General features: G+C 44.9%; 1 protein-coding gene and 1 non-coding gene across 4 annotated transcripts in view; one reads left to right on the top strand and one right to left on the bottom strand.

Moving 5' to 3' along the window:
* PCGF5 (polycomb group ring finger 5) overlaps window positions 1-23,964 on the bottom strand; it is a 143,086-nt gene that overhangs the window by 113,764 nt on the left and 5,358 nt on the right. Inside the window, exon 1 of one of the 3 annotated variants that reach the window (XM_039911552.1) lies at window positions 1,425-1,593. The exons of the other annotated variants lie outside the window; for them this stretch is intronic. The gene's annotated coding sequence lies outside the window, so the exon portion shown is untranslated. Of the gene's footprint in view, window positions 1-1,424; window positions 1,594-23,964 lie in introns of those variants that run through there. 3 annotated transcript variants of the gene reach the window in all.
* Window positions 12,754-12,891, top strand: LOC114810679. The gene has a single exon (XR_003758374.1). It is a non-coding gene; the product is annotated as a small nucleolar RNA SNORA7 (small nucleolar RNA).

The following is a 23,964-nucleotide window of genomic DNA, read 5'->3' as shown; positions in this document are numbered from 1 at the left end:
AAGAAAGAACAAGAGAGGTGGGCATGAGTGGAGCCTAAGGGGTTTGTTTAGTTAAAAGTTCTTAGAGTGAAGTCTCTTTTTTTTTGCTGGAGTTTGGGGGAAAGGAGACTGCAGAACCTTTAGAAACAAACACTCCATTCCTTTTGATTACGACTACACTATATCCTTACTTTTTCTACACTTTCCTGTCTCTGATTCACCTTCAAAGTGTGTCTGTATTTTGACACCATCGCTCTTTGGAAGCTATACTCCCACACGCTGAACAGGCTCCGTTTCCAGTGTTCATAACCAAATGTTGGCACCTGTGCCGAATAGTCATTCTTCAGTTAAGATAGTCAGTGCACCTTTGAGCTCCTTACAAAAATGGCCCTATTAACCATTCTCGTATTAGATGTTCTGAATCTGTCTGATTATAAAAATACTATTGTACTATCTCATGCCTTCTAATTAGCTGCTTTTCAAAGGGTCTTCCAATCTGCCCTCTTAGGGGAAGAGCAGTGAAAAAGTACGAGCCGCTGACCAGTTGTAAAGCTTGATATGCAAAGAGGTCTCCAAGTGAAATGGGAACCAGAGCAGGCAGAAAAACAAACTTCCCTGCCGAAAGAGAGTGGGTGGCCAGTGAGATCCCCCTGGTGTTGTTACCCCTTGGCCTCTCTGGGATCCGACCTTCCTCCAACCTGGCAAATCATAAAAATAATAATTACAGTACTTGTTAAGCGCTTACTATTTGAGAAGCACTGTTCTGAGAGTTGGGGAAGATACAAGTTAATCAGGTTGGGCACAGTCCTTGTCCCACAGAGGATCACACTCTTATCCCCATTTTACATATGAGGTAACTGAGGCTCAGAGAAGTGAAATGACTTGCCCAAAGTCATGCAGCAGATATGTGGTAGAGCCGGGATTGGATTCCAGGAATGTGCTCTATCCTTTAAAACATGTTGCTTCTCCATCGTCTTCAGAAGCCAATGGGCGTGCAATACTTATAATAATAATAATAATAATGTTGGTATTTGTTAAGTGCTTACTATGTGCCAAGCACTGGTCTAAGCGCTAGGGTAGATACAAGGTCATCAGGTTGTCCCACAAGGGGCTCACAGTCTTAATCCCCATTTTACAGATGAGGTCACTGAGGCCCAGAGAAGTTAAGTGGCTTGCCCAAAGTCACACAACTGACAAGTGGCGGAGTCAGGATTAGAACCCATGACCTCTGACTCCCAAGCCCGAGCTTGTTCCACTAAGCCACGCTGCTTCTCACTTCTGACACGAAGATCTGCACCTTCCACCTCTGTCCTCCTTTCTATGGGATCACGGGTCACTGGAAAGGGCCCTTGGCCAGCCAGCAGCAGAGGGAGGGTAAGGGATAAAATGGCATGGGAGGGAAGGCACAGGGCTGCACGTGGCCTGCCCTCTGCTTGGGTACTTACAGACCATGTTGCCACTGCCCTGACAGCTGGAGGTTATGTGGAGTGTGTGCATATGTCAGATCCACTGTCACCATGATTCGCCTCAACAACCTGGATTCTTTTGTGAGAAGAGTCCCTGGAGGGGAGGGAGGTGAGAGATCACCATCCCATCTCCTTAGAAGGGCAGCAGCTGCAACAAAAAACAGATTTTGAAATTAAGTTCCTGCAGCTGCTACAACTGCTTGGGGCCTGGTTACTACAAGGAGATGTAATAGCAGCAGTGATTTGGCCGTCTACACGACACAACCCTCTGCGGACCTGAGTACTAATCCCAGCTCTGCCATTTGCCTGCTGTGTGGTCTTGGGCGAGTCACTTCGCTTCTTTGGACCTCAGTTACCTCCTCTGTCAAAGATTCGATAACCGTTCTCCCTTCTGATAGGACTGTGAGCCCCATGTGGGACAGGGACTATATCTAATCTGATTATCCTATATCTAAATCGGTGGTCAGTACAGTGCTTGGCATATAGTAAGTACTTTTCAATAGCTTAAAAAACACACACACACACACACACACACACTGCAAACTCACTTGGGGATTTCAGGTAAAATATCAAGCAAAATTCCGGCTCTCAAGTTCACAGTCCAGTGAGGCTGGTGAGGGTTTGGCTATGTCTGTTCCTGAGAAGAGCAGCACTTAAAGATATAATAAGTGATCCTATAATGTTAGGTGTGACTTCCTGAAGAGCCCCATATTGAGGAAAACTCACATTAAGTTACACATCTCAACTGCCTCAACATATGTGGATATTTACTTCTGACACCACTTGGCGTTCTATCCAGACACAGGTTTTTAGAAGATTATTCCTCAGTTTCTTCTGTTGCGTTCTCTGCCAAACTCAGAATGAAACACATGTTGTAGGAGAAGTGATGTCACTTTCTGCAGTGACCACAGGCCCCATACCCGACCCCATTCAGTCTTCTCATCATGCATTGTACGTCCCAAGCGCTTAGTACAATGCTCTGCACACAGTAAGCACTCAATAAATTTGAATGAATAAATCCAATGAGACAGCGCGAATGGCTCAGCAGTCAGTCATATTTATTGAGGGCTTACTGTGTGCAGAGCACTGTATTAAACGCTTGGGAGAGTACAATGCAACAATAAACTGACACATTCCCCAGCACCAGTACTGGAGAGACAAATCCAGGGAATGTCCTGTCCTCTAATCAATCAATCAATCAATTTTCAGTTAAAGCCCTAGGCAAATGGCTTGCCCAGAACATTGGTTGTTCACTTATTGAAAAGGTAGCAGGAGTAGCAGCAATTTTCAATAAGACCCTGGGTGTCTGATAGTCCTATTTAAGAAGACACTGCAGCTCACCAAGATGCAGTAATAATAATAATAATTATAATAATAATAATAATGGTATTCGTTAAGCACAATTTTGTGCCAGGCACTTTACTAAGCGCTGGGGTGGGTGCAAGCAAATCAGGTTGGACACAGCTCCTGTCCCACATGGGGCTCACAGCCTCAATCCCCATTTTAATAATAATGATGGTATTTGTTAAGCACTTACTATGTGCCGAGCACTGTTCTAAGTGCTGGGGTAGATACAAGATAATCAGGTTGTCCCACGTGGGACTCACAGTTTTAATCCCCATTTTACAGATGAGGCAACTGAGGCACAAAGAAGTTAAGCGGCTTTCTTGAGGACACCCAGCAGACAAATGGTGGAGCTGAGATTAGAATCCATGCCCTCTGACTCCCAAGCCCATGCTCTTTCCACTAAGCCATGCTCGCTTCTCCAGATGGGGTAACTGAGGCACGGAGAAGTGAAATGACTTGCCTAGGTCACACAGCAGAAAAGTGGCAGAACCGGAATTAGAACCCGTGACCTTCTGACTCCCAGGCCTGGGCTCTACCCACCAAGCCATGCTATGCAATGCTAACAATTCTCTGTGAAGAAGAACAGACCTGGTTTCACCTAAACTGATCAGAGAGAGAGAAACAACTCAGCAGTAAGTCAACAGAGGTTACTGGAAGGGCAACTCATGAATGCAGGGGTTGGAAACACCTATTCCTGAAGTAAACCAGATTGCAGACTCCCTGAGGGCAGGAATGGTGTGCCTACTAACTCTACTGTACTCTCCCAAGTGCTTTATAAAGTGCTCTCTTCACACAGAAAGCTCTCAATACATACATCCCCACTCTTAACATGGATGTCTTTAGACTTCATCTGCTCTTATCTGAGACCTCTCAAATCTTCCCAGAATGTGGGCATAGAAAGTTTCTACTATCTCTGTTATAATGTTCTCTCCCAAGCGTTTTGCATGGTGCTCTGCCCACAGTAAGTGCTTAATAAATACCATTGATTGACTGGTTGATTATCATGTCATAAAGGGCAGTCTGGCATATTGGCAATCTATGTTAAAGTGAACATAGCTGTTCATTTTTCCTGGAGTACTGGAGTAATAAAAAGTCTAATGGCTGAGGTACCATGAAGCTAATTGTACTGTGTGGAGAGAAGGGAGTTGGGAGTGGAGGACTGAAAAGCCAAGTTGTAGTTGGAAAAATCCAAGCCGCAAAGGTTTCCCAGACCCCTTCATTGATCATGGGAGTCACAGATTAGCAATCAAACAATCAGTGGTATTTATTGAGTGCTTACTGTGTGCAGAGCACTGTTCTAAACACTTGGGAAAGTAAAATACAACAGAGTTGGACACAATCTTTGCCTACAAGGAAACTTATTATGTACCTCTTCTAGTTCATTGACTGAATTTCTAAGTCTGGACAGAAGTGACCCTTGTATCTCTTTTTTTTTATGGTATTGTCAAATTCACCTGTGCTGGGCAGCAGCGGCACAGGAGAGAGTCGAGGGCGGAGACAAGGCGACATGGGTAAAATGCTTCTGTATTTGTACCTAAGAAAACTCTATGGATACACTACCAGAACGATTGCAGAAGGAGAGCGGGGCGTTCTGGGAGAGATGTGTCCATGGTGTCACTATGGGTCGGAAATGACGGTGTAACAAGACATTTGTTAAGCGCCTACTAGGTGCCAGGCACTGTTCTAAGCACTGGGACAGATACAAGCAAATCGGGTTGGACACAGTCCCACTTGGGGCTCAAAGTCTCAATCCTCACTTTACAGATGAGGTAACTGAAGCACAGAGAAGTGAAGTGAGTTGCCCAGGTCACACAGCAGACAAATGCTGGAGGCAGAATTTGAACCATGACCTTCTGACTCCCAGACCTTTGCTCTATCCACTACACCATCTCATTATTCATACAAAGTAGCAAAGGTTTCCACTTTAGAAATTCCTAATGGAACTGGCCAATTATAAAGGTGAGATATTGAAATTGTATGTGCTTAGTCATAGAGCACAACATCTATTGGTATGAACATGTTTTAACCATATTGGTCATTTTATTCATTTTACCTCAATTTTCTATTAGTCTCAGTTCCTATTTCAGGACATCACTGAAACATCTTTTGCACTTCAAAGAAATTTTTTTTTCCTTTGAAAAACGTGACCTGGAACATCCCATTCCTCTTCTTTGAGTGTGTCTTGTGTGACGTCGCTCAGGCTCCTTGTTCTGATAGTTTTTATATTCCTTTCCTTTCCAGAGCTTTGAAACTAGGGTGGCCAGTGATGGCATCCCAAAAAACCAGACCACGAGGCACACGTGACATCACACATGCTACATCAGCATACAGCATGACATGGTGGCGTAACACATGCTACCAGCAGGATGTGATGCTACCACATGGCCTCCATTTTGGGGGAGTCTTATTGCTATTGTTCTTGTCTGTCCATCTTCCCCGATTAGACTGCAAGCCCATCAAAGGGCAGAGACTGTCTCTATCTGTTACCGATTTGTACATTCCAAGTGCTTAGTACAGTACTCTGCACATAGTAAGCGCTCAATAAATACTATTGAATGAATGAATGAATGAAATTGGCCCAATCAGCGCAAATCCAGAGAGCATTTCCTCTGAGTACTCAGCCCTCCCAATAACTCTGAGAAGCAGAGAAGCACTGTGGCCTAGTGGACAGAGCACAGGCCTGAGAGTCAGAAAGACCTGGGTTCTAACCCTGGTTCTTCCACTTGTCTGCTGTGTGACCTTGGACAAGTCACTTCACTCTTCTGTGCCTCAGTTACCTCATCTTTAAAATGGGGGACTGTAAGCCCTATGTGGGACTTGAACTGGGTCCAACCTGATCATCTTGTATATACCCCAATGCTTTGTACAGTGCCTGGTACATAGTAAGTGCTGAACAAATACCATAAAAAATAAAATAAGTGCGGAGCTTTTGCATTCCCCCCCAACCCACCCCGGTTCCATGTGAAGTCTGGTGTGGCGGCTGAACTGTGAAATTCGGTGGCAGGAGTGGTGGGCGAGGAAATCTAGGAACTGAAAATTAAAACTCAAACATAAAAGCATCTAGTATCAAACTGGAACTACCCCAGGGATGGGCTGGCTGAAAATTGACCTGAACAAGCATAATATCAAACTCCCAGCTACCCTATCTAGAACACATCCTCTCTCTCCTCAGATTCTTCCTCCCTCTCCTATTTCTATCCATATTCCCTTTCTTATTACTTCCAGCTCTTTCTTCATCATATATATGGTCTTCTGCTCATATAAATTGCATTTTGTCAAGTTTTCACACTCCATTCTCCCATGTCTCGGTTTCTCGCATCTAGAAGAGTGACTATACCGCATTCAAAATGCAAATGTCTTTTGCATCTCACTTAAAACACATCCAGGGCTGCCCTCTGCGTTTAAGAAACTCTTTCTACAACCTCAAATAAAACATTCTTGGATGGTGTTCAACCCCTTCGCTACCCACAATCCCAATTCCACCTTGCTTGGAATTTTTCATCTAAATCCCATATCTGCCCATAATCTTTCCTGGCTGAAGAACTTCCCACAATCTCTCTCAGCCCCAATGCAATGTCCTTGACTGGCACAGAGAGAGTTCTCAGTGGTCTCATCACAATCTTTGTAAGTGACTCCCCTTTTCCATCAGCCATCTGCTCCATAAATAGTCATTCGCACCTCCTAATCTCAGGCTCGGGTCAAACCCTCTTGACCTTGGCATCTGTATCACCCTATTGACATTGCTTGGCTTGATGCTCTGAAAGACTATAATTAGTGTGCCCACCACATGCTCTCTTCGAGAGCACCATACTGCTTGTCCCATGAATCTTAACCTGCTACAAATCTCTCTTTCAACTCTGCCAAATATTATTTTCCTCATCTCCTCCATCTTCTTTTTACATTTACTGCTTGGCTGACGAGGCAAAAGATGGTGCCAATATTTTTCCTAAGCTCTTACCCCTGCACCTTCTGTTAGTCCACCTCCTTTCCTGTTTCTTGCTCCCTCTTTTTCAGAAGGATAAGGAGGAGAAGAAAGAAAAAGACAGAATGAATAGGAGGAAGAAGAGGGGAAGGAGACTAGGATATAGAATTAGTTAGTTCTGAGTTAGGATATAGAAAGAGAAGAGAATGGATTGGAGAGAGCTAATGGAGTGTGTCAAGTCAATCAGTACTTACAGAGCCCCTACTATGTGCAGAACGCTTTGCTAAGAACTTGGGAGAGTTCGATAGAATTAGTATTATTACTAATACCTACTGGTAAGTAGGTAGAATTAGCATGGTCAGGAGTTTTTGTTTGATATGAAAATGACTAGGTCACTAATGAAGGTTTCTAAGGGTGGAGAGACATGATTAGGAAGGCACTGTAGAAAGGTGATCCTAGCAGCAGAGTGAAGTAGGAAGTTACACTCTGAGCCCCACGTGGGACAGAAACTGGGTCTAATCCGATTAATTTCTACCTATCCCAGCACTTATAACAGTGCTTGGCACATAGTCAGCACTTAAAAAATAGGATAATAATGATGATGATGATGGTGATTTGTACTTTCATTCATTCAATCGTATTTATTGAGCATGCACAACACTGTACTAAGCACTTGGAAAGTACAATTTGGCAACAAATAGAGACAATCCCTACCCAACAATGGGCTCGCAGTCTAGAAGGGGGGAGACAGACAACAAAATAAAACAAGTAGACAGACATTAATTACATCAATATAAATAAATAGAATTATATATATACATCATTAATAAAATAAATAGAATAATAAATGTGTACATATATACACAGTGCTGTAGAGAGGGGAGGGGAGTAAAGTGGAGGGAGGGAGTAGGGGCGATGGGCAGGGGAGGAGAAGAGGAAAAGGGGGGCTCAGTCTGGGAAGGCCTCAGTAGGGCTTTGAAGGGGGGAAGAGACTTACTTTGGCAGGTGTGAGGAGGGAGGGCATTCCAGGTCAGAGGTAGGACGTGGGCCAGGGGCCAACAGCGGGACAGACAAGAACGAGGCCCAATGAGGAAGTTAGCAGCAGAGGAGCAGAGTGTGCAAGCTGGGATGTAGAAGGAGAGAAGGTTAAGAGGGGGAAAGATGATGGAGATTTGAGGCCAACAGTGAGGAGTTTTTGCTTGATACAAAGGTTGATAGGCAATGACTGGAGATTTTTGAGGAGGTGGGTGACATGCCCAGAGCGTTTCTGTGGAAAGATAATCCAGGCAGCAGACTGAAGTGGGGAAAGACAGAAGAGGTTAGGCGATCAGAAAGGAGGCTGATGCAGAAATCCAGTTGGGATAAGATGAGTGCCTGTATTAACAAGGTTGCAGTTTGGATGGAGAGGAACGGGTGGATCTTGGTGATACAGTGAAGATGAGAGCGGCAGGTTTTGGTGACGAAATGGATATGTGAGGTGAATGAGAGAGCGGAGTAAAGGATGACACCAAGGTTGCAGGCTTGTGAGACGGGAAGGATGGCAGTGCTGTCCACAGTGACGGGAAAGTCAGGGAGAGGACAGTGTTTGGGAGGGAAGATAAGAGGGCTCAAGAGCTTAGTACAGTACTCTGCAAACAGAAAGTGCTCAATAAATACGACTGAATGATAATGAAGAACTGGTGAGGGGAGAAGCTGGAGATACCAATGGGTAACCTAGTAGAAAAGGTAAGCCAGGTTTAGGCAAGCCCCTGGAACAGAGAGTCTTGGCTGTTTAGATGGAGAGGGAAGGGTGGATACAGAAAATGTTATTATAGAGAACAGGCTGACTGTGTGAAGAGGCAGAATGGATGTGGTAGATAAAAAAGAGTGAGAAGTCCAGGGATAATGCCAAAGTTGCTGACTTCAAAAACAGGGTTGGCATGGTGGCGTTTGTCAACTGTGATGGGAAAATTGGGTGCGGGAGAGGATTTAGGAGGGAAGATGGGGAATTCGGTTTTCAACATATGGAACTTGAGGAGCCAGCAGGACACCCATATGGAGACGTCTCAAAGGCAAGAAGGAATATGAGATTGCAGATTGGGGAAGATGACAGAGCTAGTGAGAGGGATTTGGGAGTCATCTGCACGGAGGTGGTAGCTGAAGCTGTGGGAGTAGCTGAGCTCCCTGAGGAAGTGAGTATGAAGTGAGAAGATTAGGGGACCCAGGAGAGATCCTTAAGGGATATGTACAAGGAAGGGATATGTACAAGGAGAGACAGACGAGGAGCCAATGAAAGAGACTGGAGAAGACACTGTGTCACTGAAACCAAGACTAGATAGAGTTGCCAGGAGGGGGTGGTCCACAGTGTCAGACATGGTTGTGAGGTCAAGGAGGGCTAGGCTGGAGTGGAGACCACTAGATTCGGCGACATGGAGGACAATAGTGACCTTGAAGAGAACACTCAAGAGATTTTCTGGCTCATTTAAAGCATTGCTTGTAAACCTAAATAACATAAAAAGCTGAATATCAAGGAATAAATTCAAATAGGAAATTCCCCTTTCAACATGTCCAGTTTCTAGAAAGCAGGTATGAATAATCATAAGATGATTTGAATAAAATAAAGACAATTACTGGGTACTTGAATTTCAGCCTGTGAGGTTAATTCACTTTCTGTGAAGAGCAATTAAAATTTGCACTGTTAAGCTCTAATCCTGGTCTCTTCTTCCCAAAAGGATGTCTGAAATTCCCTACCAGGAATTCATGAATTTCCTACGAACATGGTCTCATTTTTAGTTTACCTTGTTTCTGCAAAAATAAAATACATCTAGGTTCCTTACAATTATATCTTATTCATTCCTTATAATTATAACCTATTCAAAACCAATTCTTTCAGCATTCCTTTACTAATTTGAATAGCTGCTTCCCTTTGAGAAGTAACTGTGAGTCCTTGTCCACACCAATGATCTACCAAATTACGGAAGAGAAAGGATGAGTTTACATTCCAGAAATGTTTTCGCCACTTCTAAAATAAAATAATTTGACCACCAAAAAAAGGTTTCTCTTTGCAATTTTACAAAAAAAATCTTTGCGCACGGCCGTACACATAAACACACACAGAGAAATAGAGTTGTCCTTCACGTTTGAAGATGACTTTACCAGATGAGATTTTATCCATATATTATATTGTACTCTCCCAAGTGCTCAGTATAGTGCTTTGCACACAGTGAGTGCTGAATAAATATGATTGATTGATATGCAGGGGTATGATCTATAATTGTTACTTCTCTATGCAGGGGTATTAGTCTCTCTTTACTGTGCTGTTGCATTTGTTCATTCAATCATTCAGTAAGATTTAATGCGATAGCTAAAATTAAACCTCAGTGGATCTGCAACCATTTCATAAATGTGAATGTGAATTCGATATATGCACTTTACTGGCTCTCTAGGGAAGCTCAACCATTCATGTGGCTTTATCCACCATCCCTGCACAGAAGATTCAAACAATCAATCAAATGTATTGAGTGCTAACTGTGTGCAGAGCACTGTACTAAGCAGTTGAGAGAGTACAATAAATAGAGTTGGCAGATACATTCCTTGCTCACTAGAAGCTTACAGTCTAGAGGCAGGAAACAGATTCCCAGTTCTACTTCTCCGGTTCTGAACTCTCACCTACTCTACAGTTCAGTATTTCCTCCTACCTCTAGGACATACCCTACATGGATGTTCCGATGACACTTCAAAGTTAACAAGTCCAAACCGCTCACCTTCTCTGGGGGAAGCAGTGTGGCCTAGTAAATAGAACCAGTCCTGGGAATCAGAAGGACCTGAGTTCTAATCCTAGCTCTGCCAATGTCACATAACAGACTTGGGGCAAGTCACTTAACTCCTTTGTGCCTTATTACCTCATCTGTAAAATGGAGATTAAGACTGTGAGCCTTATGTGGGACAGAGACTGTGTCCAACCTGATTGATTAGATTGTATCTACCCCAGAGCTCAGAACAGTGTTTGACACATAATAAGTACTTAAAAATGCCATTATTATTATTATTATTATTATTATTATTATAATTATCTTCTCTCCTAAACTCAGTCCTCCTCCTAACTTTCCTTCTCATGTCTCTAACCCCACCATCTTCCCTGATCCAGGAGGCAAACTTGGCATGGTCTTTGACTCCTCACTGTGTTTCTGTCCTCAGAATCAATCAACTGGTAAATCTTGCCAATTTTTCCTACATTTCCCAGACCTGCCATATCACTATTAGACTTCTTGGCCTCCGTGCCTCCAGCCTCTCTCCACTTCAGTCCATATTTTATGTGGTTGCCTGGATCACCTTCTTGAAACTCACCCAGCCTACGTCTCCCCTCGCCTCAAAAACAGACAAGGTTACCCATCTCCATCCGCATCCAACCAAAAGCCAAATAATCAATCAATCAATCGATGGTATTTGAGTGCTTCACCCAGTCCTCACCCTTGGCTTCCAGGCCCTCTACTAGCTTTATCCATTTTTACCTGCCACTCCCCAGTTTTGCATTGTTGGCACTTCCAAAACCACCTCTCTAGACTGTAAACTCGTGGTGGGCAGGGAATGTGGTCTGTTATATTGATATTCTGTCCTTTCCCAAGCTCTTAATACAGTGATCTGCACAGAGTAAGAACTCAATAAATATGATTGACTGACTATTGTGTATCTCAACTGGCTCTCCCACTTCTCACCGCTTAATATATCTATAATTTTATTTATTTGTATTGATCTCTGTCTCTCCCACTCTGGACTGTAAACCCATTGTGGGCAGGGAATGTAACTGTTTACTGCTGTATTGTACTCTCCCAAGCACTTATTACAGTGTTCTGCACACAGTAAGCACTCAGTAAATATGATTTAATGAATGAATGATAGATTTGTGCTATTTCCTAGTCAACTCTTCCTCTTCCTCCAGATTTCACTCTTTGTAAATAATTTAAAATTTTCATAGCTGATACAGAATGAGAGTGTACAATCAGATATTCAAGTCTTCTTCAAGGTGAGTGGTAAAATGCCAACAGTTACAAACAAACTGCAGAAAGACTTTGGAAAGCTGAATGAGTGGGCTGAAAAATGGTAGCCGGGCTTCAAGTGCTTAGAACAGTGCTTGACACATAGTAAGCGCTTAATACCATAATCATTTATTATCATTCATTCAAGGGAACAGATACAATTTGGCCTAGTGGAAGGAGCACGAGCCTGGGAGTCAGAGTACCTGGGTCCTAATCCTGGCTCTGCCACCTGCCTGGTGTGACACCTTAGGCAAGTCACTTAACTTCTCTGAGCCTCAATTTCCTCAGCTGTAAAATGGGGATTAAACACCTGTTCTCCTGCCTATTCAGTCTGTGAGCCTCATGTGGGACAGGGACTGTGTTCATCCTGTTAACCTGGTAGCTACCCCAGCTCTTAACAATAATAATAATAATTATGGTATTTATTAAGCACTTACTATGTGCCAAACACTGTTCTAAGTGCTCAAGTAAATACAAGGTAATCAGGTTCTCCCACGTGGACTCACAATCTTAATCTCCATTTTCCAGATGAGGTAATTGAGGCACAGAGAAGTGAAATGACTTGCCCACATTCATACAGCTGAGAAGTGGTGGAGTCAGGATTAGAACCCATGACCTCTGACTCCCAAGCCCGTGCTCTTTCCTCTAAACTACGCTGCTTCTCTAAGAAGCTCTTAACAAATATCAGAATTACTATTCAATCAATTGTATTTATTGAGCACCTACTATGTGCAGAACACTGTACTGAGCACTTGGAAGAGTACAACAGAGTTGGTAGACACATTCCCTAAAGTATAAAGTACTTAATATGGATTAGTCTTTTTTTTTCTCAACACTGGAAATACCACTAAGGTGCATACTGAGAATAACCATAACTCTAGACCAAATGATAGAAAAAATCATCTGAATTCAAAGAGAGTGTGGTCTAGTGGGAGAAGCAGGGAGTCAGAAGTCCTGTGTTCTAATTCCAGTTTCACCATTTCAATCAATCAATCAATCCTACTTATTGAAAGCTACTGGGTGAAGCCTCTCAGGGTCATACCTGGAGAGTTTCTAGTACTCTACCAGTCTCAGCTACGGGAGGGAGTGTCGAACAGAGGTCTACCCATTCCATTCCTAGCTTGGCCAGTGGCTAGCGAGTGGAAGGCAATCTGCTACAAGTCAAAACTCACCTGTGCTAAGCAGTAGCGGCATGGGAGAGAGCCGAGGGCAGAGACTCGTTTACTGCATGGAAGGAGCAATGGTAAACCACTTCTGGATTTTGACCAAGAAAACTCTATGGATCCACTACCAGAACAATTGCAGATGGAAGTGGGGCATTCTGGGAGAGATGTGTCTATGGTGTCACTATGGGTCGGACATGACTCAACAGCGTAAGACAACAACAACTGTGTGCAGAGCACTGTACCAAGCATTTGGAAGGGTACAATACAACAATATATTATTATGATTACTAGACTGTGAGCCCGAGTGTTCAACCTGAGGACCTTGTAACTACCCCAGCTATAATAACAGTGCTTGACACATAATAAGCACTTAAAAAATATCATAATTATGAATATTATGATTCCTTCATTGTGGGATCTTTGTAGGACAGGGACTGTGTCCAACCTGATTAACTGTATCTATCCAGGCTTTGATTACAGTGCTTGGCACATAATAATAATAATGGTATTTGTTAGTGCTTACTATGTGCCAAGCACTGTTCTAAGCACTGAGGTAGATACAAGGTAATCAGGTTGTCCCACCTGGGGCTCACAGTTTTAATCCACATTTTCCAGATGAGATAACCGAGGCACAAAGAAGTTAATGACTTGCCCAAAGTCATACAGTTGATAAGTGGCAGAGCCGGGATTAGAACCCATGACCTCTGAGTCCCAAGCCCGTACTCTTTCCACTAAGCAATGCTGCTTCTCCGATATTAACACTTAACAGATAGTGCAGTTTTTACCATTACAGGGAAAAATCATCCAAATTTCCATTACAAGATGTTGGGATCTGAGCTATAGGTCATGACAGGATATCTTAGAGTCCTTCCACCTGTGGCAGCAGCCAAAACAATCAACAAAATGCTAGGCATTGTATTCACAAGTCCATGGAATGCTGGGTGTAATTCTGGTCACTACATCTTATGAAAGACATAATAAGCAGGAAAAGGGATAGAGACAGGAAAACAAAATGTCGATAAGGGAGATGGAGCAGCTTCCGCAGAGGATGGACTGAAGAGATTGAGAGGTTGGGGGCTAAAAAGAGCCTGACCGAAGCCGACAAAATAACAAAGCTTGTGACCTGGATGAATCCGGAGTTGTTCACCAAATAACACAACACCAGGGAGAGGGGGGCCATTCACTGCCCTTGAAAGAGATGGTTGCAAAATACAGAACTGGAAAACTTTTCACTTAGGATTTGTTTGCCCAGGAAGTTGAGAAGGACCTGGGTCCTTCTGTCACCTAGGCCCATGCTCTATCCACTAGGTTACGCTACTTCTCACTTGTCGCTTCTCGCTTGTCCGCCATGTGACCTTGGGCAAGTCACTTAACTTCTCAGTGTCTCAGTTACCTCATCTGTAAAATGGGGATTATTTCCATGTTGGAAATGGACTGTGTCCAACCTGATTAGCTTGAATCTACCCCTGCACTTAGTACAGGGCCTGGCACATAGTAAGCACTCAAATACCATAAAAAAGAGAGAGAAGGCAGAAAATGTAGGTTCAAGAGTGTTTGGAAAAATTCACGGGTAAGAGATCCAAAATACTTTAACAAAGTGAAAATTTAGGAATCTGAAAAGGCTTGAGAAGAGTTAAACAGAAATAGAGATCCATATTTGTACTGTTTAGGAGGGAATGGAAAGTTAGTGATAATAATAACTATGGTATTTCTTAAGCATGTGACAAGTGTCAAGTACTGGGGTAGATATGAGTTAATTACATTGGACACAGTCCCTGTCCCATGTGGGACTCAGAATCTGAGTAGGAGGGAGGATAGGTACTGAATAGCTATTTTACAGATGAGAAAACTGAGGCCCAGAGAGTGACTTGCCCACAGAGCAGGCAATTAACAGAACTGGATTAGCACCCAAGTCCGCTGACTCCCAGGTTCATGCTTTTTCCACTAGACCATGCTGCTTCTCTGTTGGGATCTTTGAAGGCACATCCTTAGCTATCAGTCAATTAAAGGGTGGTATTTATTGAGCACTTACTAAGTACAGAACATTTTATTAAGCACTTGGGAGGCTACAATACAACAGAATTAGTGGACACGTTCCCTGCCCGTAACAAGCTATACACTCATCTCCCTCATCCCAGCCCTTCTCCACCTTCAAAACATTACTAAGGTCATATCTCCTCCAAAAAGCCTTCCCCGATTAAGTCCTCTTTGTGCCGGCTCATTCTCCCTTCTGCGTCGTCTATGCAGTTCAATCTGTGACCCTTGGACACTTGATATTCTCTCCACTCCCAGCCCCACAGCACCTATATACATATCTTTAAAGTATACATTACAAATCGCTTATTTATTCATATTAATGTCTGCCTCTCCTTCTAGACTGTAAGTTCGTTGTGGGCAGAGAACGTGTCTACTATTTCTGTTATACTGTACTCTCCCAAGCACTTAGTACACTGCTCTGCACATAGTAAGTGCTCAATAAATATGATTGATTGACTGACTGATGCCAGACACACACTTATAGGGAAGCAGCACGGCCTAGATGTCAGGAGATGTGGGTTCTAACCCCAGCGCTGTCGCTTGCCTGTTATGTGAGCACAGGCAAGTCACTAAATGTCTCTATGCCATCGTTTCCCGGTCTGTAAAATGGGGACTAAATGCATGGCCTCCTGCCTCTTTAGACTGTGAGCCCCTTAGACTGGGGCTGGGACTGTGTCTGAACAGACACAGTGCTTAGAACAGTGTTTAACACATATTAAAAGCTTAAACACCATTTAAAAAAAACCAAACCTGATCCTGATTGTAGTAAGTGCTTAACAAAATACCCACATATTATTAGTTTGCCAGACACTAATTGGAACCAAGTTTGCAGTGACGGGCGGTGCCTGGCTCACTAGCCCTCCCAACATGAGCATGATGGCATGAGCAAGCCATCACTAAATCCTGTCAGTTCTACTTTCACAACATGGCCAAAATCCGCCCCTTCCACTCCATCCAAACTACCACCACATTAGTGCAAACACTTATCCTAACCGGCCTAGATTATTGTATCAGCCTCCTTGCTGACCTCCTTCCTTCCTGTCTCTCCCCACTCCAGTCCATACTCCATTCTGCTGTCTGAATCGTTTTCCTTCCAAAACATTCAGACCATGTCTCCCACTCCTCAGGAAACTCCGTTTCCAACAAAAACTCCTCACCATTGGCTTAAAAGCACTTAATCACCTTGTCCACTCCTATCTCACCTCATTACTCTCCTACAACAACCCAACCCACACACTTTGTTCCTGTAATGCTAACCTTCTCACTGTACCTCGATCTCATCTATCTTGCCACCGACCTCTCGCCCACATCCTACCTCTGGCCTGGAATGCCCTCCTTCCTCATATCAGACAGACAATTGCTCTCCCCGGCTTCAAAACCTTATTGAAGGCACATCTCCTCCAAGAAGCCTTCCCTAAGCCCTCTTCTCCTCTTTTTCCACTCCCTTCTGCACCGCTCTTACTTGCTACTTCCTTTATCCTCCCTTCCATCCCCGCTGCACACAGGTATTTATCTGTAATTTATTTATTTATTTATATGAATGTCTGTCTCCCCCTCTAAACTGTGAGTTCGTTGTGAGCAGGAATGTGTTTGCTGTTATACTGTACCCTCCCAAGCGCTTAATACAATGCTTTGCATATAGTAAGTGCTCAATAAATTCATTCAATGGTATTTCATTCATTCAATCATATTTATTGAGTACTTACTGTGTGCAGAGCACTGAACTAAGCACTTAGAAAGTACAATTCAGCAAAAGATGGACACAATCCCTACCCAACAATGGGCTCACAGTCTAGAAGGGGGGAAACAGACAACAAAAGAAAACAAAATAAGTAGGAAGGCATCAATAGCATCAAAATAGATACATAGAATTATAGATCTATACACATCATTAATAAAATGAATAGCATAATAAATATGTACAAATATACACAAGTGCGGTGAGGCGGGGAGGCGTTTAGAGCAGAGGGTGGAAGTAGGGGCGAGGGGCAGGGGAGAAGGAGCAGAGGAAAAGGGGGGCTCAGTCTGGGAAGGCCTCCTGGAGGAGGTGAGCTTTCAGTAGGGCTTTGAAGGGGGGAAGAGAGCTAATTTGGCAGATGTGAGGAGGGAGGGCATTCCAGGCCAGAGGTAGGACGTGGGCCAGGGGCTAACGGCAGGACAGGCAAGAATGAGGCACAGTGAGGAGGTTAGCGGCAGAGGAGCAGAGTGTGCAGTCTGGGCTGTAGGAGGAGAGAAGGGAGGTGAGGTAGGAGGGGGCAAGGTGATGGAGAGCTTTGAAGCCAAAAGTGAGGAGTTTTTGATACAGACATAGGTTGATAGGCAACCAATGGAGATTTTTGAGGAGGGGGGCGTGACATGCCCAGAGCGTTTCTGTAGAAAGATAATCCGGGCAGCAGACTGAAGTGGGGAGAGACAGGAAGTTGGGCGATCAGAAAGGATGCTGATGCGGTAATCCAGTCGAGCTAGGATGAGTGATTGTATCAACAAGATAGCAGTTTGGATGGAGAGGAAAGGGCGGATCTTGGCGATGTTGTGGAGGTGAGACCGGCAGGTTTTGGTGACGGATTGGATGTGTGGGGTGAATGAGAGAACAATTAATACGAATAAATACGTATACGTATAATAAATGAATAAATACAATTGAATGAATGAATGAAAAAGAGGAGAATAGAGGAGTGGCGTTTTTGTGTTCAAGGATCATACATTAACTTCCCAACTCAGAGGCGAAACTTGGAACTGAGCAGGTCAGTACAGAAGTAATAGTAAGCTCCCTCTAGACTGTAAGCTAGTTTTGGGAAGGGAATTATGTTCATTGTACTGTCCCAAGCACTTAGTATAGCACTCTGCACACAGTAAGCTCTCAATAAATATAATTGACTATCATGTGCTTACTGTGTGCAGAGCACTGTACTGAGCACTGAGAGAATACACAGGTGGGAATTAGACAAGGTCCCTGCCCCTCAAGGGGCTTACAACTGAAAAAGCCCTAGTGCTTACTTTTATTTGATCTTCAGGGTGAATATGAAAATGAGATAAGCTTTTCTGAATTTAATAATAATAATAATATTGGTATTTGTTAAGCATTTACTATGTGCAGAGCTCTGTTCTAAGCGCTGGGTTAGATACAGGGTAATCAGATTGCCCCCCGTGAGGCTCACAGTCTTCATCCCCATTTTACAGATGAGGGAACTGAGGCCCAAAGAAGTTAAGTGACTTGCCCACAGCCACACAGCTGACAAGTGGCACAGCAGGGATTCAAACCCACAACTTCTGACTCCCAAGCCCGGGCTCTTTCCACTGAACCACACTGATTTCTCACTGAGGAGAGGATGGAGCCAGGTGGTACACTTGGGTGTTAGATTTTCCCCTTACAGTGCTTTGCACACAGTAAGCGGTCAATAAATTGAATGAATGAATGAGTGTAGCCACACAGAAGCCTCGGGAAAGAGAAAATAACCTGCTTGACAAAAATCTGTGTGTAGATCTTTGGGAGTGAGAGACAAAACAGTAGAAAACAGGTGAAATCTAAATGAGGCCAGGTGTTAAGCCAGGTGGGGAATCTGGAAGAATTATCTCAAGGCTGGAAACCTAAGAGAAGCAGCATGGGAGCCAGGAAGTCAGAAGGCTCTGACTTCCTAGTCTCGGCTCTGATTTGGGGAAAGTTGCTTTATGTCTTTGTGCCTCGGTTACTTCATCTATAAAATGGGGACTAAGACTGTGAGCCCCAAGTGGGACAGGGACTGTGTTCAACCCAATTATCTTGTATCTGTCCCAGCGCTTAGTAAAGTGCCTGGATGTAATAAGCACTTTACACATACCATAAAAAAAGAGGTGCTGGGTAAAAAGACTTTACCCACAGCTGGGGTAAAGTCTGGGGAATGGGTGGGCAGTCCACATGCCCCTCCTGGTATGACTTTTCTTACCTGCCTCCAGGGACACTGTCCCTCTCCTTTTAAGAATACAATTAGCTGGTACTAGATTCCACATTTTGGCCAAAAGGGCTTCAAAGACACCTGTGGATTTTCTTTTACAAGATTCTTTTTGATGAGGGTGCTGCTAGAGGGAGATCATTCTAAATACATCATTGCTCTACCAAACCATAATTGGCAGATCTGTTCTTAGCCACCTTTACCTACAGGCTGAAGTTTTGGGGCCTCTCTATCCCACCTATCTCCATTTATGCCTAAAAAGCCCCAAAGCAGAGACTAGGGCTTTCCAGGGAACAACAACCATATCCCTGCACTGCATTGCTCTGTTTTTCTGCTGCTCTTTGAATACCAAGAGGCTTCCAACTCCACCCTGTGAATTTTATAAGCAGCTGGATTGTCTCCAGAGTACTCTGCTCCATCACCCTGGGAGACCCCCTTTCAGGCTCTACTCCATGATTCCACAGCTGAAGTCAGCCCCCTTCTGCTAGCATCCTGTCCTGGGTGTGTATTAAGTCCTTTCACTCAGTGCTATTTATTGAGCACTCACCGTGTGCAGTCCTGTACTGCACACTTGGAAGAGTCCATGCATTCATTCATTCAATAGTATTTATTGAGCGCTTACTATGTGCAGAGCACTGTACTAAGCGCTTGGGATGAACAAGTCGGCAACAGATAGAGAAGTCCCTCCCGTTTGATGGGCTTACAGTCTAATTGGGGGAGACGGACAGACGAGAACAATGGCACTAAACAGCGTCAAGGGGAAGAACATCTCGTAAAAACAATGGCGACTAAATAGAATCAAGGCGATGTACAATTCATTAACAAAATAAATAGGGTAACGAAAATATATACAGTTGAGCGGACGAGTACAGTGCTGTGGGGATGGGAAGGGAGAGGTGGAGGAGCAGAGGGAAAAGGGGAAAATGAGGCTTTAGCTGCGGAGAGGTAAAGGGGGGGTGGCAGAGGGAGTAGAGGGGGAAGAGGAGCTCAGTCTGGGAACGCCTCTTGGAGGAGGTGATTTTTAAGTAGGGTTTTGAAGAGGAAAAGAGAATCAGTTTGGCGGAGGTGAGGAGGGAGGGCGTTCCAGGACCGCGGGAGGACGTGACCCGGGGGTCGACGGCGGGATAGGCGAGACCGAGGGACGGCGAGGAGGTGGGCGGCGGAGGAGCGGAGCGTGCGGGGTGGGGGGTAGAAAGAGAGAAGGGAGGAGAGGTAGGAAGGGGCAAGGTGATGGAGAGCCTCGAAGCCTAGAGTGAGGAGTTTTTGTTTGGAGCGGAGGTCGATAGGCAACCACTGGAGTTGTTTAAGAAGGGGAGTGACATGCCCAGATCGTTTCTGCGGGAAGATGAGCCGGGCGGCGGAGTGAAGAATAGACCGGAGCGGGGCGAGAGAGGAGGAAGGGAGGTCAGAGAGAAGGCTGACACAGTAGTCTAGCCGGGATATAACGAGAGCCCGTAATAGTAAGGTAGCCGTTTGGGTGGAGAGGAAAGGGCGGATCTTGGCGATATTGTAGAGGTGAAACCGGCAGGTCTCGGTAACGGATAGGATGTGTGGGGTGAACGAGAGGGACGAGTCAAGGATGACACCGAGATTGCGGGCCCGAGAGACGGGAAGGATGGTCGTGCCATCCACGGTGACGGAGAAGTCTGGGAGCGGACCGGGCTTGGGAGGGAAGATGAGGAGCTCAGTCTTGCTCATGTTGAGTTTTAGGTGGCGGGCCGACATCCAGGTGGAGACGTCCCGGAGGCGGGAGGAGATGCGAGCCTGAAGGGAGGGGGAGAGGACAGGGGCGGAGATGTAGATCTGCGTGTCATCTGCGTAGAGATGGTAGTCAAAGCCGTGAGAGCGAATGAGTTCACCGAGGGAGTGAGTGTAAATGGAGAACAGAAGAGGGCCAAGAACTGACCCTTGAGGAACTCCAACAGTTAAAGGATGGGAGGGGGAGGAGGCTCCAGCGTAGGAGACCGAGAATGATCGGCCAGAGAGGTAAGAGGAGAACCGGGAGAGGACAGAGTCCGTGAAGCCAAGGTGAGATAAGGTACGGAGGAGGAGGGGATGGTCGACAGTGTCAAAGGCAGCAGAGAGGTCAAGGAGGATCAGAATGGAGTAGGAGCCATTGGATTTGGCAAGAAGGAGGTCATGGGTGACCTTAGAGAGAGCAGTCTCGGTAGAGTGGAGGGGACGGAAGCCAGATTGGAGGGGGTCTAGGAGAGAATGGGAGTTAAGGAATTCTAGCAGTAGAGTAGTAGTACATTATAGTATCAATCAATTAATCAATCATAATTATTGAGTGCTTACTGGGTGCCAAGCACTGTAATAAGTGCTTGGGAGAGAACAATATAATAATAACAATAATAATAATGGTGGTATTTGTTAAGCGCTTACTATGTGCCAAGCACTGTTCTAAGCACTGGGGTAGATACAAGGTAATCAGGTTATCCCACATGGGGCTCACAGTCTTAATCCCCATTTTACAGATGAGGGAATTGAAGCACAGAGAAGTTAAGTGACTTGCCCAAGGTCACACAGCAGACAAGTGGCAGAGTAGGGATTAGAACCCACGACCTCTGACTCCCAAGCCCATGTTCTTTCCACTGAGCTATAATAACAGAGTTGTTAGACAGGATCGCTGCCCACAATAAGTTTATAGTCTAAAGGTTGGTGTGGCGGGGGAGGAGTAATAATAATAATTGTGATATTAGTTAAGCACCATTATGTGTCAGGCTGGAGTGGATACAAGCAAATCATGTTGGACACAGTCGATGGAAGCCATGGGGCTCACGGTTTTACTCCCCATTTTACAGATGAAGGGACTGAGGCACAGTGAAGTGATTTGCCCAAGGCCACAGAACAGGCCAGTGGTGGAGCTGGGATTAGAACCCGCTAGAATTAGAATAAGCAGCATGGCCTAGTGGAAAGAGCATGGGCCTGGGAGTCAGAGGATCTGGGTTCTAATCCCTGCTCTGCCACTTGTCTGCTGGATGACCTTGGGCAAGTCATTTAACTTCTCTGTGCTTCAGTTACTTCATCTGTGAAATGAGGACCAAGTCTCATAGGGAATATGTCTAACCCTATCATCTCAGAGGTAGATCCGATCCCTGTCCACAAGGAACTTGCAGTCGAGTTGGGGAGATAGAGATTAAAATAAATTACAGGAAGGAGAAGCAACAGAGGATAAAGATAGGTCCATAAATTCTCAGGGGTCAGGTGAGTCGCAAAGTGTTCGATGGGTATGAATGCAAGGGCATAAGCATTGCAGAAGGGAGGAAGTCAATGTTGAGGGAACCCAGAGTGCTCTGGGATGCAGGGCAGCCTTGGGTGAGCTCCTTAATAATAATTACGGTATCTGTTAAATGCTTACTATGCGCCAAGCACTGTTCTAAGCACTGGGGTAGATACAGGCTAATCAGGTTGTCCCACGTGGGCTCACACTTTTAAACCCCATTTTACAGATGAAGTAACTGAGGGACAGAGAAGCTAAGTGATTTGCCCAAGGTCACACAGCAGACAAGTGGCAGAGGCGGGATTAGAACCCAAATCATTTAGACTGTGAGCCTGTTGTTGGGCAAGGACTGTCTCTATCTGTTGCCGAACTGTACATTCCAAGCACTTAGTACAGTGCTCTGCACACAGCGCTCAATAAATACAACTGAATGAACATCCTCTGACTCCCAAGCCCGGGCTCGTTTCCACTGACCCACACTGCTTCCTCTTGCGGGTAGAGAGTGTGTCTATCAACCCCATTCTACTGTAGTCTCCCAAGTGCTTAGGACAATGCTCTGCATGCAGTAAACTCTCAATAAATGCAATCAATTGATTGGATCTGGCCCAAACAACCATGGAGATGCTAGGCTGGGCTGGTTTCCCAGGGTCATTTTACTTTCACCCCACCCCATCCCCACCCCCAGGGATCTGCCTTGAATGAAATCATTCCTGGGGTCTAGGATGGTTCTGGGGAACCATGCCACCAAAGCCCCTCAAAAGCAAGAATGGGACCATGTTGAGACCAAGGCCAATAGAAGCCACCTCAGAGCAGAAGCCAGGCCGGTGGTCAGGGTTCAGGCCTGTGTGCCTTTCCAGGACACAGGGACATCTCACAGGGAGGGCCTCACCTGGGCTGCTCTGTGCTGGAGAGCAGATTGCTCTACAGCACTAATCACTGACCATCCTCTCCCCTCCCCTGCCAGCCTTTCCTTCTCTCATCTCATTTTCTCCCCATTTCCCCACTTCTGTATCTGTTTTCCCCTTTTCTTTTCCTCCATTCCTTCCAAAAAATATAGGACTCCTGGTTCCTAGGGGCTCAAAATCTAAGGTAAGAGGTCAGGGTTGGTGCCAGACAATTAATGTCAAGGGCAACTACTTGCTCCCCAGAGGGTCAGCCAGTAGAGAAGATGATGAAAGGAATGAAGATATCTATTGCCTGAGCAGAATTTAGGTCCTTACTCCCCCAATTTTCTGTCCCTGTTACTCCTGCTCCCTCTCCTCTAGACACATACATACACACACACATACACCCATCCCCACAAGCCTTCATCCCATTGTCCTGCTTTGGTGTGGTTATATATTCCAGGCCCCTGCCAGTGTTATGCTCTGTGCCCCTTCTGGGTCCCCTGGCTGGTCTACTTCTGACCCGCTGGTGACCCATCTCTAAGACTGAAAAGTAACCCAAGAATAAGCTGTTCTCCTGCAAGCTCCTCTGTAGCCACAAGTTTTGAGTGCCTGGATGCTCTCCACTGGAAGTCCTATCTCAAATGTTATGTGGTCTTCTGTTTCTATAGGAATTCCATTTCCTGGGTTTTCATGTTGAAATTTCCTGAAAATTGAACTGTTGCTTTCACACAGTGCAACCAGTTAATAACAGTTTCACTGTGTGAATTGTTTCACTACTTTATGAAGTGTTCCAATACTAAAGAAAATAAGACTGACCAGACTCCAAACCTTTTTATTTCCCTGAAACTGAAAAACAGAGGAATGCTGCTCACCTCATTTTTCTTTCTCAGATGTACCTGGGCACAGGACAGAAACTGGATAAAGTCACCAGATGTGACGATGGGCCCAAAGACCCCATATCTCCCTTGATGTTACTAATAACTGTGGTTTTTG

Source organism: Ornithorhynchus anatinus, chromosome 3, assembly GCF_004115215.2.
Source record: "Ornithorhynchus anatinus isolate Pmale09 chromosome 3, mOrnAna1.pri.v4, whole genome shotgun sequence".
Classification (NCBI taxonomy): domain Eukaryota; kingdom Metazoa; phylum Chordata; class Mammalia; order Monotremata; family Ornithorhynchidae; genus Ornithorhynchus; species Ornithorhynchus anatinus.
This window is presented reverse-complemented; position numbering and strand designations above follow the sequence as displayed.